The 19,343-nt window shown below is 41.7% G+C and overlaps 1 protein-coding gene across 1 annotated transcript in view; it reads right to left on the reverse strand.

Moving 5' to 3' along the window:
- The window catches only part of PSD3 (pleckstrin and Sec7 domain containing 3), a 492,789-nt gene that overhangs the window by 472,353 nt on the left and 1,093 nt on the right, over window positions 1-19,343 (reverse strand). The window lies entirely within an intron of this gene.

Below are 19,343 nucleotides of genomic sequence, written 5' to 3' on the forward strand. Positions count from 1 at the left end.
ATCATACCATTTAAAAGATGAAGCAAATGTATATATCACTGACATGTGCTGAGAAGGCAGTCTGGCACAGAGTTGAACGAAGTGAGCTCTGGAACCAGACTGACTAGCATTCCGATCCTAGATCTACCACTTACCCACTGTGTGATCTAAGGCAAATTACGTAACTTCTCTGCTCTCAGGCATGACATCTATGAAATGTGAGTCATGACAGGACCCACCTACCCTATGGGAGCAGTAAATTATCTTAAATAATGTTGCTAAAAATGTATTATCTGGAAGTCTCAGACATTTTCAATTTTTATAGGTCCTCACTTCTGTTAGCCATTGCTGAAGTCAGTCAACATATTAGTATTCTCTGCATATTTATAATTATCTATTTTTTCAAATATCCATTTGTTTTTAGAGTAGATTTTAAGATTACATCTTTATTTTAATACTTCACTAAACATATATGCCTCACTATAGCAAATCATGTGTTGGTATTAACAGAGAATTATGAGATAAAGAAATAAATAAAACTGCGCTTGTCATACCTGCAGCTGCTCTGCATATGCACCTGTGCTGTCTAATATGACAGCCACATGGGGCCATTTAGCACCTGAAAGATGGCAGATGTGCTCTGAGTGTAAAATATAGGCCAGATTTCTTTTTTTTTTTTTTTTTTTTTTTGAGACGGAGTCTCGCTCTGTCGCCCAGGCTGGAGTGCAGTGGCCAGACCTCAGCTCACTGCAAGCTCCACCTCCCAGGTTCACGCCATTCTCCTGCCTCAGCCTCCCGAGTGGCTGGGACTACAGGCGCCCGCCACCTCGCCCGGCTAGTTTTTTGTATTTTTTAGTAGAGACGGGGTTTCACCGTGTTCGCCAGGATGATCTCGATCTCCTGACCTCGTGATCCACCCGTCTCGGCCTCCCAAAGTGCTGGGATTACAGGCTTGAGCCACCGCGCCCGGCCTATAGGCCAGATTTCTAAGTACAAGCAAAGAATATAAATTATCACTAAGCTTTTGTCAAAATGACTATATTTTGGACACAGGAGGTTAAAGAAAATATATTACCTATACTAATTCCATTCATTTCTTTTTACTTTTTTTAAATGTGGCAACTACAAAATTTAAATTTACATGTGAAATTCTCATCGTATTTCTGTTGAATAGCACCGATACAGAAGATCCAGAAAATCATGCCTCATTAAATTCAGGACAAGATATATGGTCTAAAGTATAGCAGAAAGTAAATGTAGAATTTACAGGAATTTTCAGAGTTCATATAATTAATTTCAAACTCTTCTCCAACCCCCACCAAAATATATCTTTTTATAGGTAGTTTTTAAGTACCTCTTGCCATCTAGAGCCATCTAAGAAGCTTTTATTAGCCAGTGGTGACTTTCAAAGGTTTGTTCTATTTTCCACAAGCTGACAAAATGTATTTATAACAAAGCCAAAGGACTGCCCTCCAGCAAGGGAGCTGTTTACTGAAGAGATTTAGTCTTAGCAAGTAGGAATCCAGAGAATTTAAAAGCTGACAACTGAACTGGCAAATTGGCCCCAGTACTGGGACTTTGCCTACAGCTCCAAAGCATGTACTCAGAGGTCTAGGACAAACATGGCCTTGGGATGTAAATGAGACCCAGAAGTCTGGCCTTCCCTACATAATGCAAATGAAACTTGGCCTAGAGTCTCTTCAGCTATCTAATTACTAAACAAAACTCCCAGATGCCAGTAGCTTTTTTGCAAAGATCAATAAAAATGCAAAGAGTGGAAAGCAAAGATACTGAAATCCTATCAACAAATGCTACAACAATATATTGCTGTTCTGAGTCTGAAAGTTCCTGCTGGAAAAGGCCCACTGTGGCAATAATAGAGAAGAAAAGGAAGAGCAGAAGCAAAATCTAAGGAGAAAAAATAAGCCAGGAAGTCTTACCCTAAGATCCCTTTCTACTCAAAATGAGGTGTGCCAGTGTATTAGTCTGTTCTCATGCTGCCATTAAAGGCATGCCAGGGATTCAGTAATTTATAAAGGCAAGCTGTTTAATGATTCACAGCTCAGCTTGACTGGGAAGGCCTCACAACCATGGAGGAAAGCAAAGGGCCAAAGGCACATCTTACATAGTGGCAGGCAAGAGAGTATGTGCAGGGGAACTGCCTTTTATAAAACCATCAGATCTCATGAGACTTACTATCACAAAAACAGCAGGAGAAAAACCCACCCCCACCATTCAATTACCTCCCACCAGGTCCCTTCCACAACACATGGGGATTATGGAAGCTACAACTCAACATGAGATTTGGGTGGGGACACAGCCAAACTATATCAGCCAGCATCGCTAGCATCACCTAGGAGCTTGTTAAAGATGCAGATCTCAGACCCCACTCCAGAACTAAAGAATCAGAATCTTCATTTCAACAATGTCGCCAGGTGATTTCCATAGTAATATCTGGGAAACAACTGGTCATCCACACAAGATCCAAGGACACTGGTATCTTTAAATTCTTACTCTTATTACCCATCTGTTGCCCTGTGGTTGCTACCTGGAAACACAGGGCCTTTTATGTTTAATGCATGCAATGAACATTTAGTTGACTGAATAAATTCTTGGAAAATGCGATCTTATACATGCTTAATGGACGGTAGGGAATCTGTGCCTCAGATGAGATCTAAAGAAGTCATCAGTTACTGAAAACATGTGGACAGTGTACCTCAGATCCATGCATATTGCAGAACTTTTTTTTTTTTTTTTTCCTCAAGACTGCTGTCACCCAGGCTGGAGTGCAGTGGTGTGATCTCGGCTCACTGCAAGCTCCGCCTCCTGGGTTCACACCATTCTCCTGCCTCAGTCTCCCAAGTAGCTGGGACTACAGGCGCCCGCCACCACGTCCGGCTAATTTTTTGTACTTTTTTAGTAGAGACAGGGTTTCACCGTGTTAGCCAGGATGGTATCGATCTCCTGACCTCATGATCCACCCGCCTCGGCCTCCCAAAGTGATGGGATTACAGGCGTGAGCCATCGCGCCCAGCCTATATTGCATAACTATTAACAGAACTAGGGACTCCCTTAGGTTGAACAAGATGAGCAAACACAATTCATACCCAAAAGACATTTATTTAAAGGCTCAGACAAAAGAAAAAGTTTTTATTTTTGATGGAGATGGGAAGATAAGGACTTTGTGTTGAAAAAATCAACAGCATTAACAAAGATTAGTGTTTACAACAGTAAGCTAGATGATTTGGGCTGTTTTAAACTACACCAAAGGTCCTTTGGGAATTATGTTATTACATGAAGGATCGTATTTTTTTCCTCTTTACTGTCTTTCCCATAGGTATTCGAACATGCTGTTACTTCCTGCATTTTTAAAACATCTCTTGATCCCATTTCTCCCTGCAGCTACATTTCTCACATTCTCTTTACAGCAAAAATCTTTGCAATATTTTTCTACGTTTGATGTTTCCGTTTCTCTACTTCTGCTCTCTCTTACATCCTCACTGATGAACATTTCGTCCCCACAACTCCACCATAATCCCAGTTGGTTATCAACCTTACCAATGACATCTCCATTGCTAAATGCCTGGGTCAAATCTCATTTGCCCCTCATTTTACTTTACTTCCTGGGAGCATCTGACTCATCTTGCTTGAAGCGATTTTTTCACTTGGCTCGCAAGACATTGCACTCTCTTGATTTCCCTCATTCACTGCTTTCCTTCATTCTCCTTTACTGGTTCCTCTTCATCTCTTCAATCTCAGTGCTGAAGTAGCCCAGGTTTTGGCCCTCAACTTCTTTTCCTTTCTGTTGACACTCACTCTCTATGGATTTCATCCAGTCTGTATATTCTGGCAACTCTCAAATGTTTACCGCTAACCCAGTCCCCTCCTCTATAATCCAGATAAATATATCCAGCTGCCTACCAGACAGATCCATGACTGAGCTCCTGATCCTTCCTCCAAAATCAGCATCTCCCTATCTTAGTTAATGCACGTCCATCCTTCAAGATGCACAGGTCAGTATTTTGCAAGTTACCCATGCTTTCTCCCACTCACATCCCACATTCAGACAATGAGAAAATCCATCCCACTCAACCTTCAAAACATACCACGGTGGTCCAAGCCACCATCCTCGCTCACCTAGGTTACAAGAGCCTCCCAACTGGTTTCCCTGCTTCCACCCTTCCCCGCTTCAGTCTATTCTCATGAGACATAGCAGCAGCATGTCCTCCAAGAACATAAGCCAGATCATGTCCCATCTTTACTCGAAACTCTCTAACAGGCTTCTCTGCTCACTCTCTGCTCACTCTCAGTCCAAACCGAAGCCCTTGCAATAGCAACAAGGCCCCACAGGATCTGGCGACGGTGTCCGACCCCACAGCTCACTCTACTCCCGTCACACTGGTCTCCCTGTTCCTGGAAGGGAGGAAGCAAGGCTTTGCCTCAGGGCCCTGCACCTGCTGTGCCCTCTTCCTGGTGCACTTACCTTCCTTCTTCAGGTCTTTCCTCATGCAACACATCAACAGGGTCATCCTTGGCCACCCATTTATAACTGCAACTGCACCCCTCCCAAACTCCCTCCTCCGCCTTATTTTTCCCTGAAGGGCTTCACACCATCAACACACAACACACACACACACACACACACACACACACACACACAACTCATACACAGTCTGTCTTACCTTGTAAGAACAAGGATTTGTTTTTCTTTCTTTTTTTTTTTTTTTTTTTTTTTTGTCTGTTTTGTTGACCACTGTATCCCTGGAACCTAAAATAATGTCTGGTTCATAGAAGACACTCAAAAACCATTTGTTGAATGGATCTATGAATGAAGGAAAAGTGACTGTGACACAGAACTGCATATAAGCTATTACAGTATGCCCTGTAGCCTTTTAAAAGAGTTGTATTTTAAATAAGTCACTTGCTATGCAGATATATTCAGATATCGTGGAAAGGGCAAAGCTGCTCCAATTTGATAACTAAATTAACCTCATACAAAATCTGGCCCATTGTAAAGAAAAAGCTCTCTCAACTGAGAGATGCCCTGAAACACTCCAAGGGTACTAGGCTTTCTCAAAACCCTGGACCCTGCTTCACCAGAGCTCATTTAAAAGATGGGTCCTGGGCCAGGCACAGTGGCTCATGCCTGTAACCCCAGCACTTTGGGAGGCCGAGGCAGGTGGATCACAAGGTCGGGAGATTGAGATCATCCTGACTAACATGGTGAAACCCCGTCTCTACTAAAAATACAAAAAATTAGCTGGGTGTGGTGGCACGCACCTATAGTCCCAGCTACTCGGGAGGCTGAGGCAGAAGAATCGCTTGAATGTGGGAGGCGGAGGTTGCAGTGAGCCAAGGTCACGCCACTGCACCCTAACCTGGGCGACAGACCGAGATTCCGTCTCAAAAAAACAGAGTCCCAAAACATCTACCCTTTCTGCAAGCAGGTGAAAGCAGCCAGGCTAATATAATGGACTTTGATTTCCTTAGATGAAAGAGAAATTAGGATGCAAAGTACAAAGCACTTCATAGTTGTAATGATACATAAATTCCAGGTGTAACCCATTTTCAGTGAACTTCTGGACTCAAGTACAAGACAGAAAAAAATGTGTGTGTTACACTTTAGTAATTCACTCACTCAGTACATGGACATGGTGGGTCCTATTTTTATAAACCATATTTCTTAAAAACCTAAAATTATCTTCCAGGTGAAAGGAAAGCGAAATAATTTCAGCAAACATTTTAGATGTAGAAATAAATTATTTAGGAAGGAAGTAACTTTGTACACAACCTAAGTGATGTGAGGCAGATAAATGCCAAAAGTGATTTCAGAACAAAATGGAAAGCATGTCCTAATGTCTCTACCTTATAACATCCCTTTTTATTTCTTAGACCATAACAGCTTTGCTTTCGTTTCTGAAGTTATGTATATAGCAGAAATTCTTAACCACCCTCCAATTAACCAACTCCAGGATGTCTCACAGGGTGACACAAGTTACCCTGTAAGACATTCTGGCTGATGCCTATTCATGTCTGCTGCTCGCCGCTGGTAACACATAAAGAAACAGAATTAAAAAATCAGTACCTGGTGCTCAAGTCTTAAGACTACAGCAAGCTCATGAAATTCTGCCCACACGATTGAGGTGGTGATTACCAAGAATCAGTTGTGTTTGCACCCGAATGGATTTGTGCTGGTTGTACTTGCTACCAAAATTATGTAACTTACATATTATGTAAAACAAACACAGGCATAATGAGAGACAGGTGTATTGCTAAACGGAATGCTTTAGAAAGAAGCCATTAAATGGTCACAAGAGAATTCTACTCACAAATTTTTTATTTTAAAATTATTTTTTACTAAATAGAGGCAAAATAAAACTTTACAAAGTATTTACAAAATACAAATATTCACGAAGGAAATACCTCTGTATACTACACCACCCAAGTTTTTTTAAAAAATGGAATTACCATTATCTTTCTAACTCCCGTCTGAATCTTACTGAACTTTCCTCTAAATCATTACTTAATGATTTTATAAATGATAAAATTTTCTCACTGACTAATCACAGATATATTTATTTTAGTAATGCTTCTAAAATTTTGACTTTAATTCCTCTAGGCCTATCAAGTTTTTTAAATCTATAAACTATATTATCTTTATATAAGCTCCAGTTTTAGAATATATTATATCTTATCAGACTTTTTTTCCCAAGCAGGATACAGCAATATGAGAGGCCATCAACTGATATACAAGCCACACCAAGAAGGCAGGAAGAACTGCAACCAAAATGAAAAAATATGACCTGGCACAGTGGCTCACACCTGTAATCCCAGCACTTTGGGAGGCCAAGATGAGAGGATCCCTTCAAGCCAGTGGTTTGAGACCAGCCTGGGCAAGATGTTGGGACCCCATCTCTACAGGAAATTAAAATACAAAAACAGCTAAGCATGTTAGTGTGTGCCTGTGATCCCAGCTACCTGGGCTAAGGTGGGAGGATAACTTGAACCCAGGAGTTTGAGGCTGCAGTAAGCTAGAATCATGCCCCTGCATTCTAGCCTTTCTAGTCTTGCTGACAGAGCAAGGCTCTGTCTCAAAAAAAAAAAAGAGTAATTAAAAAAAACCCTGATAAAATCAAAAGAATGAATGAAACAGATCTCTGAGACCGTTACATCACACCAGGTGAATACAGCCCACACCTTTATCTACTTCTATCAGAAGTCTCTGCCAGAAGGGAAAAAGCTGGAGGAGGAAATCCACAGTAATAACACATTACTCTTATCTTTTATGCCCTAGATTGCCATTTGCAAGGGAGCTATTAATGAAAGTCACAGACCTGAAGCTCTAAAAGCAGCCCAGGGAATGGTGAAAATTCTGTGTCTCCAAAATAGGAGATGAAGCCACCATGAAGCCAATAGCAAAAAATGTGATCAGGCCAGAAATCCTGCTGACTCAGGAAATTCTATTTTGCCATCAGACGAGGCTAAATGTCAGAGCACCTATTCTGCCCGTATATTCTTAATAGGGTTCCTGTACTTAGCTACGTAACAGCCTGTGGAGTTTAACTCATTCACTAAAGAAACATATTGAATGAGTACCCTGGGCCAAAGCACCACATATAGTCATCCCTCAGTAAAGTGGGGAAGAAGTGGGGATTGGTCATAGATTTGGGGATTCAAAGGTGCTCAAATCTCTTATACAAAGTGGTGTAATGAGGAAGAAGGAACTAAGCGCACACATTCTGAGTACCTGCTGCACACAAACACAGGGCTAAATGCTTCCACATGTATAATCTTTTTAAAATGACTCTTTTTTTTTTTAGATAAGATCTTGCTCTGTCACCCAGACTGGAACGCAGTGATGTGATCACAACTCACGAGAGCCTTGACCTCCTAGGCTCAAGCAATCCTCCCTCTTCAGTCTTCCAAGTAGCTGGGACTACAGGCTCGTGCCACCACATCTGGCTACATTTTTTCTTTTTTGTAGAGGTGGGGTCTCACTATATTGCCCAGACCCATAGACTATTTATTAGAGTAGTTCTAGGTTCATACTAAAATCAAGCTGAAGGTGAGGAAATTTTCAATACACCTCCTGTCCCCACACATGCATGGCTTCCCCCATTATTATCAACCTCCACCAGAGAGGTACATTTGTTACAGTCCATGCGCCTATGTTGACACATTGATCTTATTTAGACCGTAGTTACAGTGTCTCTGGAAGAGTGGCAGTTGTCTCATTGCCTGACCCTATTGCCTGGTCTCGCTGCTTGGTACAAAGGCCTTTAGAAATTCTCTGCTTTGAATGATTGACTAACAAGTAGAGATTTCTGAACCCAAAGCATCAAATCTGTATAGGAAGAACCGAGCACGTGGAAAAATCTTTGATTGCTCCAGTGTCTTGGATCTCAATGAAAGCTCCAGCCTCAGCCTTGGTGGAGGCAGCCGCCCCGGGCTCAGAGAAGGAAGGTATTCAGATGACAGGATCCAGACATCTCAGGATGACCAAAGAGTATCTAACCATTCACCAAGGAGCAGAAGCTCCCTATCGGTGACAGGCAGTACTTCCTGCAGTGTCCCCAGCATCCCCCGGAAACTGTGGACAAGGCACAAGAAGACGTCTGAATATGTGAGAGCCACCAACACTGCCTTTCAGGCCAACTAACAGTGACCCTCCCTGGGTACCCTGCACTGGCTGAGGTTCACTAGACAAAGGGAGAAAGGTCAGGATTGGAGCTGAGCCACACTCACCTCTGCTAGCAGCTTGGTGCAAACACATCATCCTCTCTCACTAACTGATCACCCTGCCTTAGGACACAGAAAAGGAACACCCCTTGAAAGCAAAATGAAACTGTTCCTTCTTAGAACTGCTAAAGCTGTTGGCCAGAAAGTGACTTTGGGAACTCATAAAGTTTATATCTCTATCTTTAAGCAAACCACACCTACATGGAACTTTTCCAGCCTAAAGACCTCCAAGGAAGGAAGGTGACAACTCCCCCATCTTCCTTGTGAGTTTGTGAGTTGCTGGTGTTCCAGGGTGTGTAACTTTCTGGTCTAAATGTAAGAGCTTGACTTGAGGCACTTACAAACACATGGTTCTTACTGTTCCTATTATCGCATTTATTTCACCTTGACGAGGTGTAATTTTTAAGGAATAAGCATTTATCAACTTAGTAGTTCCAGTATCTACTGAAGAGTACCACCATCAAGATTGACTGTGATGGTCATGTGGCATGACTGCATGAATTCTTTACTCTTTTATGTGCAGCTTTTCTATAGAAAAACACTGAAAGTTAAAAGTTGAAAACAATAAATGGTGTAGCATTTGCACATAACATATGTACATCTTCCCATATACTTTAAATCATCTCTAGATTTCATATAATACCGAATACAATGTAAATGCTATGTAAATAGTTGTTATACTATATGAATAAATAATGACAAGAAACAAATGTCCATACGTGTTCAGACACAATATTTTTCTGCATATTTTGATCTGAGGTTGACCGAATGCATGATGCAGAACCCACAGAAACAGAGGGCTGAGTGTATTAGAATTTTTCTCTTGGCTTCCATAAAGCACACCTGTAGGCAATCACAGTCTAGGGTACAAGAAAGTCCAGTTATGCCATTTAATAGGTGTGTGACTTTAAGAAGGGCAATAATAATTCCACTTTCCACTCAGGTAAGTACAACCTACCATCCAGGTCACATTTACTGCCTACTTACTGTCTTTCCGAAACTGTCTAAGCCCCTTCCAACCACTAAATGTTAGTGAGGTATTCCATGGGACAATGATGCAGTGAGGCACAGAGATGTTAAAATAACTTGCCCAAGGTGACACAGATAGAAGCAAATCAGACTATCCAGTTCAAGGGCCCACGCCAACCGCTATGCTGCACTGCCTCCTGGTAACACAGAATATCCTTTAAGAGAAGAACAGGGTCAAGTACAATGGCACCCCTGTAGTTTCAGCTAATTGAGAGGCTGAGGAAGGAGGATTGTTTGAGGCCAGGAGTTGAAAGCTGCAGTGAGCTATGATGGTGCCTGGGAGTAGTCACTGCACTCCAGCCCGGGCAACACAGCAAGATCCCGTCTTTAAAAAAATAAAACTAAAGAAGTCAGGTAAGTGAGTCTCCCCCTCCCAACTCCACACTTTTCACTCTCCTAAAATTCTTCAGGAGACCCTAATCAACCAGATAAAACAAGCAAAGTGTAGAGATTATGTAAGATGTCTATTTTTCTTTCCATGCCCTTTTCTCCCCATTGAGTTTCATGGAGATCTGTGTGGCTATGGGAGGCCTCCAGAGATTCAGCAATGGTAAGAAAATATGAACACATTTTAAAAGAGGAGGGAAGAAGGAGGGAGGATTCCTCCCAAGGGAGTGGTGGCAACCTTAAAACTTGAAAATGTCTGTGAGCTTGGTTTAAATTTTTATGAACCATCTCTACCACACTGGCAGGGGGTGGCGGGGTGGGGGACTTGGGTTGTCTTGGATCAAGACCCAGTGATGATGTAAGCAACGTAGCCAGACTGGCTTGATCAGCTCCTTGTAATCTCCCTGATGAGGGATGTTTGTCAACTGGAGACCATACCCACTAAAGAGAACTAATTAAGTTCTAGGGGCAACCACTAAGGTCATCATTATTACCAGGTGAGATCAGTTTCCCAAACATTCCGATCTTAAGACTCGCACAGGGTGATTATGAAGACTGCTCCTTCAAAACCACTGTACCGGAATCTTCAGGCAGCCCTAGAAATCTGAAACCAGGTAATTCTTGATAGACAAGTTTGGGAAACACTATTTAGATCATGACATTACAATGCCTAAAAAGATCAAGAAGGGTCTTCTAGGTAGGGTGTCCTCCTTTCAAGCAATTCGCTGTCTAATCCAGGAGGAGAACACTATTTTCTATACATAAAAGTCTTCAGAGAACTGGCTTCCAAAATTTCCTTTCAGTATACATAAGAGTCTCAAGTCCTCAGAGCTTTCTGGTCCCTCTCAAATAGCTCAGGCAAAGGTTAAATCTCCATCCTTCTTCCAACCAGATATTTAAAAAACAGTATTTGTTACACAAGTCATTGTACTTAAAGTTTTGTTAACCCACTTTGGAAAATACATGAGCGCCCAGAACTGTGCTAAGCCCTCTGGTGCTCTGTTTAAGACAAAGAACCTTACTTATTTCGAAGGTCAGGAAGAAGAAAGAGAAAAGACAACCCACAGAAGGAGAGAAGCTATTTGCAAAGCATATATCTGATAAGAGACTTGAACCCAGAATATAAAAACAATGCTTAAAATTTAACAGTACATAGACAAATAACATAATTTAAAAATGGTCGAACAATCTGAATAGACACTTCTCCAAAGAAAATACACAGATGGCCAACGACACAGTTTGGCTGTGTCCCCACCCAAAACTCATCTTGAATTGTAACTTCCACAATTTCCATGTGTCGTGGGAGGAAGCCAGTGGAAGGTAATTGAATTATGGGGATGAGTCTTTCCAATGTTGTTCTCTTGATTGTAATGAATCTCATGAGATCTGATGGCTTTAAAAATGGGAGTTTGCCCGCACAAGCTCTCTCTTTGCCTGCTGCCATACATGTAAGACATGACTTGCTCCTTCTTGCTTTCCACCGTGATTGTGAGGCCTCCCCAGCCATGTGGAACTGTAATTCCATTAAACCTCTTTCTTTTGTAAATTGCCCAGTCTCAGAAATGTCTTTATCAGCAGTGTGAAAATGGACGAATACAGCCAATAAGCATGTGAAATTATAGTCATCATCATTAGTCATTAGAGAAGTGAAAAAGCAAAACCACAATAGATACCACCTCACACCCACTAGAATGGCTACAAAGCTTGTACGCTTGTGTTCAGAATGGCATGATTTCCAACTGTCAAAAGTGGAAACAACCCATCAACTGATGAATGGATAAATAAAATGTGACCCACCTAGTCAATGGCATACCATTCAGCAGTAACAAGCAATGAAGTACTAACACATGCTACTTCGTGGATGAGCACTGAAAACATGAGAAAAAACGCCAGCTACAAAAGGCCATATTTTGTATTATTTCATTTACATGATATGCGTAGAACAGCAAAATCCAGACTCAGAAAACAGGTTAGTAGTTGCTTGTTATAAGGGACAGGAGCAACAGGGAGAGGTGGCAACTTATGAGTCCGGAATTTTTGGGGGGTTTTGTTTTGTTTTGTTTTGAGACAGGGTCTCACTCTGTCACTCAGACTAGAGCACAGTGATGCAATCACGACACAAGGCAGCCTCAACCTCCTGGGCGCAAGCAATCCTCCCGCCTCAGACTCCAACTGAGCTGCCATTACAGGCACGCATCAACATGCTCAGCTAATCTTTAAATTTTTTTGCTATTAAAGGTGTCTCACTATGTTGCCCAGACTGGTCTCAAACTCCTGCGCTCAAGAGATCCTCCTACCTTGGCTTCCCAAAGTACTGAGATAACAGGTGTGAGCCACTGTGCCTGGCCTGGGCTTTGTTTTTGAAGTGATGAATATGCTCTAAAATTAACTATGGTGACGGGTGCACAACTCAATGAACATACTAAAAATCAATGAATCTACACTTTAAAGGGGTGAATGGTATAGTATGTGAATATCTTAATAAAGTTGTTTTAAAAAAGGATCCCATTTTATCTCCATGAGCCTCAATTTCATCCTCTGAAAATGGAGACACCACCTACCTTTCAATACTATAAAGGATATATAGGCCAGGCACGGTGGCTCACGCCTGTAATCCCAGCACTCTGGGAGGCAGATCATGAGGTCAAGAGACTGAGACCATCCTGGCCAACATGGGGAAACCCCGTCTCTACTGAAAATACAAAAATTAGCTGGGTGTGGTGGCACGTGCCTGTAATGTCAGCTACTCGGGAAGCTGAGGGAGGAGAATCACTTGAACCCGGGAGGCGGAGGTCGTAGTGAGCCGAGATCGCACCATTGTACTCCAGCCTGGGTGACAAGAGTGAAACTCCATCTCAAAAAAATAAAAAAAGAATATATAAAAAAGAATATATAAATACAAAAAGATGCACGCATACGCACACTCACACATACTATGTTTCACATAGTACCTAGCCCATAATCAACACTAAATAGATGTCATTCTTTCTCCTCTTCCTGTCCCCACGCTTTTGCATTGTTATGCCTTGACGTTGTCGTGTTTCCACCACAAATTACAAAACTCAAAATTAAAACGTATTTCAACAGAGGTCTAACCATGAGAATTTCACATTGCTACCCTCAAGATTACTCCTACATGGCTGACTCTGAAGAAATCCTGGAGCCTGCGAATGTGACTGTCTACCTTCCAGACTTGTCACTGCAAAGTATTTGGGGATAAAGAGTACGACCTTTGTCTCTGTTCCACTGCCTTATTAGAGTGTACCTTATTTCTAACCACGGGACACAGGCACCTTCACTTACCTTTCTTTAAAACAGCACAATCCTTGCCAACATAGATGTCATTCAGGCATTTTTCCTGTCAATTTCATCTACAGTGAAAATCAACTGGGCCTCCCAGACAGCCCTGCAGGTGTCCCTAAAACACCCTTAGCTTTGATATGCAGCACTGCCCACCTGAATATTCACTGTGATGCTAGGCAGATTCAAAGAGGGCTAGAAATTAGGGAACCATCCACAGCTTGCAACAAAAAGTCAACTGCAACTAGCCGGGCCCGGGCCCAGCGGCTCACGCCTGTAATTCCAGCACTTTGGGAGGCTGACGGGGACAGATCAACTGAGGTCAGGAGTTTGAGACCAGCCTGGCTAACGTGGCGAAACCCTGTATCCACTAAAAATACAAAACAGCCAGGTGTGGTGGTGCGCACCTGTAGTCCCAGCTACTCTGGAGGCTGACGCAGGAGAATCGCTTGAGCCAATGGTGGAGGTTGCAGTGAGCCGAGATCTTGCCACTGCACTCCAGCCTTGGCGACAGAGTGAGACCCCGTCTCAAAAAAAATAAATAAATAACGAGAGGGAGAGGAATGACAGCCCAGGACAGATAATGCTGTCTATTAAAAAAGCACTTTTGCTGTAAAGTAGCATTGTCTAATATAGTAGTTACTAGTTGCCTGAAACTATTTAAATTATTGAAATTAAATAAAATTTAAAATTCAGTTCTTAAATCTCACTAGCCACATTTCACATGCTTAGTAGCCACATGTAGCTACTGACTATCTTATTGGACAGGGCAAATATGGGACATTTCCATCATAGTAAAAGCTCTATTGAACAATGCTGATTCAGGCAGTAACTGCATCGATTCTATCAAGTTCACAAGTTCTGAGTTCCTAGATACTGTAGTTTCAGTATTTGCTGATTGTGAAGTTTGACTCACACTAGCACAATCCAAGTGAGGTTTGCCAAGGTCAGTGGACAAGGTTTTTTGGAGCGTACACTGAGCTCAGCACATGGTAAGCATTTAATATTTGCTGAATGAACAAATGAATAGCATAATAATATCTGTACTTCAGTCTCTGCCTTGATACTTTCAGATATTAGCTCATGGAAAGCAATGGTTAACTTTTCTTCAAGGGAGATTTTTTACTTTTATTTTTATTTTTGAGAGGGAGTCTCACTCTGTTGCCCAGGCTGGAGTGCAATGGCACAATTTCAGCTTACTGCAACCTCCGCCTCCTGGGTTCAAGCAATTCTCCTGCCTCAGCTTCCCAAGTAGCTGGGATTACAGGCACCTGCCACCATGCCCAGCTAATTTTTGTAATTTTAGTAAAGACAGGGCTTCACCATGATGGCCAGGCTGGTCTCGAACTCCACTGACCTCAGGTGATCCGCCTGCCTCGGCCTCCCAAAGTGCTGGGATTACAGGCGTGAGCCAGGGCACCCGGCCAAGGGTCATTTTTATAGAGAGAAATAAGCATCAGTAGGTGGGGAAGGCGGCTCTCAGACCTTTTGTAGCCACTAGAAATGAATCGGCAAAACATCAAAATCTGCCCAAAAGGAACTCTGATATTCAAACAAAGTTTCAGACGCAAGAAATATCTTGCCTCTTGAAACACTCACTACTTGCACCTTGTAGGGACACGAAGGCAGAGCCAGAGGAGACACTCTGGAAGATCACAAAGCCTGCTGTCAATTCCTCAGCATTTTTCCAATATAACTTTGCCAGAAAATAATACATTCACAAAGACGGCAGCCATCTAATGGCATCGTCTGTGCCATCACTCTTACACCTAAATTTCCCCTCTCCCAGTGTCCTATGACTTAGTCTAAAACTATGCCTATCAAATAACTTCTTGGAAAGTACAAGTTGTTGAAAATCTACATTCAAAAAAGCATGTAAGTTTCCATATACAGAGAAAAGCAGTTCCATTGGCCCTTAACCGGTAATCTCCTAGAGGCCAAACAAAAGAAGCTATAGCTGCTTCCATTTAAATTTGCTACTTCTCTTGTCCACAGACCAAATAGGCATAAGAAAACCAAGCTGCTCCATTTCTATAATTCACTTTTTCTTAGCAAAGGTCTGAGAACAGAAGGCCAGGGAAACAGGGAGCAGCTGCCGCCTGATCTTATGAATGCCCTGGGCTCATTCTCCATCCTCCTCCTTATTGTTTCAAGCTCCTTTTCTCAACAACCTCTAAGCCCCAGCTCATGGGAAGAAATAACAAGCAAAAGCAGCCTTCTCTATGTCAACACCCACTGTGGTTGAAGCATCTAGATCACTTCTCTAAGGTGATGCAATTAGAAATTAAAATAGGTGAGCCTTACATTCCATATTAATTTGTTAATCTGCTTTATTGTGAATTCCAGTTAAGGACATATAACTACGTGGAACTCCTCACATGTAGTCCTATAGCAATCCTTTTAAACACCCCAGGGGTTTTGTTGTTGTTGTTGTTTAATTACACCATTTCTATCTCTTGAGCCAAACAACAAATCTGGTCCCACTATTAAGCCAACAAATGTATAAAATAATGGTTGATGATGAATTAGTCATCCAATATTCAGATTCCAACACTCAAATAATCTAAATATTAGAGCCAAAGAGCTCAGTTTCTGCAAGACACAGTGCTAACTTTCAGACATAAAAACAGAACGGTGGTTAAGAAAATTGGACAACCTGAGTTTAAAGTCTCAGCTCTGCCAGTTACTCACTGTGGGATCTTAACTAGGTTAACTTCTGCTGACTTCAGAATGGAGATAATGACAGTACTGACCTCATGGGCTGTCATGGGGACTAAGGGAGACAACCCAAGTAAGAACTCAATAAATATTAGCTGTGATTGTAAAAATGCCTCATGCCTGGAAAATATCACTTAAAACAAGCGTTTTCCAAAAGTTAGGACTTGGCCGGGCATGGTGGCTCATGCCTGTAATCCCAGCACTTTGGGAGGCCAAGGAAGGCAGATCGATCTACCTGAGCTCAGGAGTTCGAGACCAGCCTGGGCAACATGATGAAACCCCCGTCTCTACTAAAAATACAAAAATTAAGCTGGGCATGGTAGCGTGTATCTGTGGTCCCAGCCACTCGGGAGGCTGAGACCGGAGAAGCGTTTGAGCCTGAGAGGCAGAGGTTGCAGTGAGCTGAGATCGCACCATTGCACTCCAGCCTGGGTGACAGAGTGAGATCTTGTGTCAACAACAACAAAAAATCAGGACTTAACAGGAAACTTAAAAGAAAAGGCTGCTTTCTCAGAAGATCCACATGAAAATACTATGTAAGAAAAGAACACCAGCCTAGGTCAAAATGTTAATTTTCCCAGTTATCCTAAATCCCTAACTCCAATAATAATCTTTTAAAAATGTCCTTCAACATGTATAAATGATTCTGATTCATCTCACTGATGTATACTCAGAGGAAAGGGAATTTCAAACCATATGGCTGTTTGCTGCAAAGTAAGCCTCAAGGAGTGAATGGTCTTCCATGGCCACAGCCTGGCTCAGACATGCAGGAAGGGGAGAAGAGTGGGCGGATCCCTCACACCACGGGTGTCACCAAGAGAGAAAATGCTCTGCCACCTCTGTGCCCTGAAGTGTCAACAAAGTCCCTGCCCACTAGGCACCAACTGGGCCCAAGTTTGTTGACCTTCTGGGTGCAGTGAAAAACCTTTCTTTTGGTAGGGCAAACAGGCAGTGCAGGGACATGTGCTATTTTTATATAAATAAGATAGCACAAGCAAAGATTCATTATTAATGTTATGAGTTATGCCTTATTTTCAAAAGAGGCATGGACATTTGGTAATTTGGATTTAAGAATAACTTGTTATCTACATGCTGCAAATTATCCTTTTTCTCCATTGTCAATTGCAAGTCACTACAATACTACTTAATTTGGAGCTTGTGAAAAATGTCCTTGAAAGATGGTCAAAGTAACTCAGAAACACTCTTTGAAAAAATAATGCCACCACTTAAATTCTTTGCAGCAAATCTCTAAGTCTGCATATAATATCACAAACAACACAAGCTGTCAAGATATGGGCACTCCGAACAAACGCTCTGGAGAATTTCACATGGATCCTGTACTCTCCTAAATGAAAGCCAGGCTGGTTTAACTGTAAAAGAACTAGGAAGAACTGAGAGGCAATATTCAAAGTGAAAACATCTCCACCCTTAGCAAAGGGAAGTCAGGGACCTCTGTGCTTGGCCCAGATGGTCCGGGAAGAACCCCTAAATGGTGAGAATCACAACAGCAGTAATTCAAGGTCAGACTAGACCCCCAGCCTCCTATAAGCCTGAGTCACATACTAAACTCCACAGATTTTGGTCACCAGATTATTTTTTTACAGTCTGACTCAACCTCAGTCATGTCAGAATTCATTTCCAAAAAATTGGAAACGATCACTATCCATAACTCACCTCTCAATCCAACCCAAACCCAATGACACACTCTTTTCGTAATGTCCAAATGACATTACCCCATGTAAACCTCAAACAAACCAGTCTTGAAGTCAAAGCAGATACACATTTTAATATTCACATGGTTTTGCCTCAGCATTTCTTAACCAAGACTGCAATTACCCATCACCACGCTGGTGTCTTAGTTTTTGAATAATGCATGACAAATCACTCCTGAATTTCTATAAAAGAAAAAAAAATCACCTCCGAAAGTAGTAGTACCATGGACATGTTTTTTCAATGTAATGCCACGCTAAATTCCACTCAAATAATTTTCCATCAGCGTTGGCAAACAAGTATGTAAATATCAAGGTTTTAGAAAGAAGGCAGAGCCATTGATAGAAAGTACCTCTAAAATTTTTCTTTTTCAATGAGCTAATTTCATCTTATTTCATTTTCTTATTTCCAAATCCCCAAGATTTACTAGCCTTTAAGAATTTCCAAGATTACCAAATTTTTTAAATTGCTAGCATCTAATTAAAAGCAGAATTCAATTGCTTAAGTGCAATGTACATAATAAGGTATATATTATTCTTTGGTCACAAATGAAATGAACAGTGCCAACAAAACTTTTTTTTAAAGAAAACACACATTAAGATTGGCAAATCAAGTTTCTTACGCTCACATTTAAAAAAAAAAATTCAACCACGGAATTTTGCCTTAATAAGGTTATTTTAGCTTTGTAGTTGTAATCACTCTCTCACATTCAATGGCCAGGATAAGAGCGCTGATCCATTCACAGAACACACAAACAGATATTTAGAATGTGAAATTGAGAGTACGTCACTGAATAAGTAATACATAAAACGTGTCTAGGCGTAGAAACATCAAATGGTAGGGCTAGAAGGCTCTGAAAGAGCATCTACCTAATTCCCTCACCCTTCCAGGAAACTGTAACGACAGAGGTTAAATAATTTGCCCAAGACAGTGGCAAAAACTCACCCAGTCAGTGGCAAAGCCTCTAAGCTAGTGTCCTACCTACTGATCCAAGTCTCTTCCTTGATACCTTGTTCCTGTTGGTACAAACAGCTTCTATTAATGAAATATCTAACAAGACAAATCACTTGTGGATGGATATAAAAAAGTTGTGGAAGGACATCCAGTTAGCCACTAAAAACTGGTTGAAAAGGTGCTAATTTATTCTGCATTTGCTTTACTGGTGATGTTAAGCATGTTGCACTTTCAACTGCTGAAGAGGAATTTCATGACTTTTTTAAAAGAAAATCTCTTGGGTTGTAAATACTCTCAGAAAAGAAAGGATCATTTCTTGGAAAAGAGTAGAAAGTGAATTTCCTTTCCTTCAGCAGAGAACATCCTTTCCCTCACATCTCACAAAAATCCAATCAACCCCTCCCTTTCAAGGTCCAGCATAACTGCCAGCTCCTCTCTGAGAACTTCCAAGCCCGGAGGCCAGAAGCTTCCTCTAAGATCCTCCATGGTAGCCTACGCATAAGTCTCTCCTAGGCAAGCTCTCAAGC

This window comes from Rhinopithecus roxellana, chromosome 9 (genome assembly GCF_007565055.1).
Source record: "Rhinopithecus roxellana isolate Shanxi Qingling chromosome 9, ASM756505v1, whole genome shotgun sequence".
Classification (NCBI taxonomy): Eukaryota; Metazoa; Chordata; class Mammalia; order Primates; family Cercopithecidae; genus Rhinopithecus; species Rhinopithecus roxellana.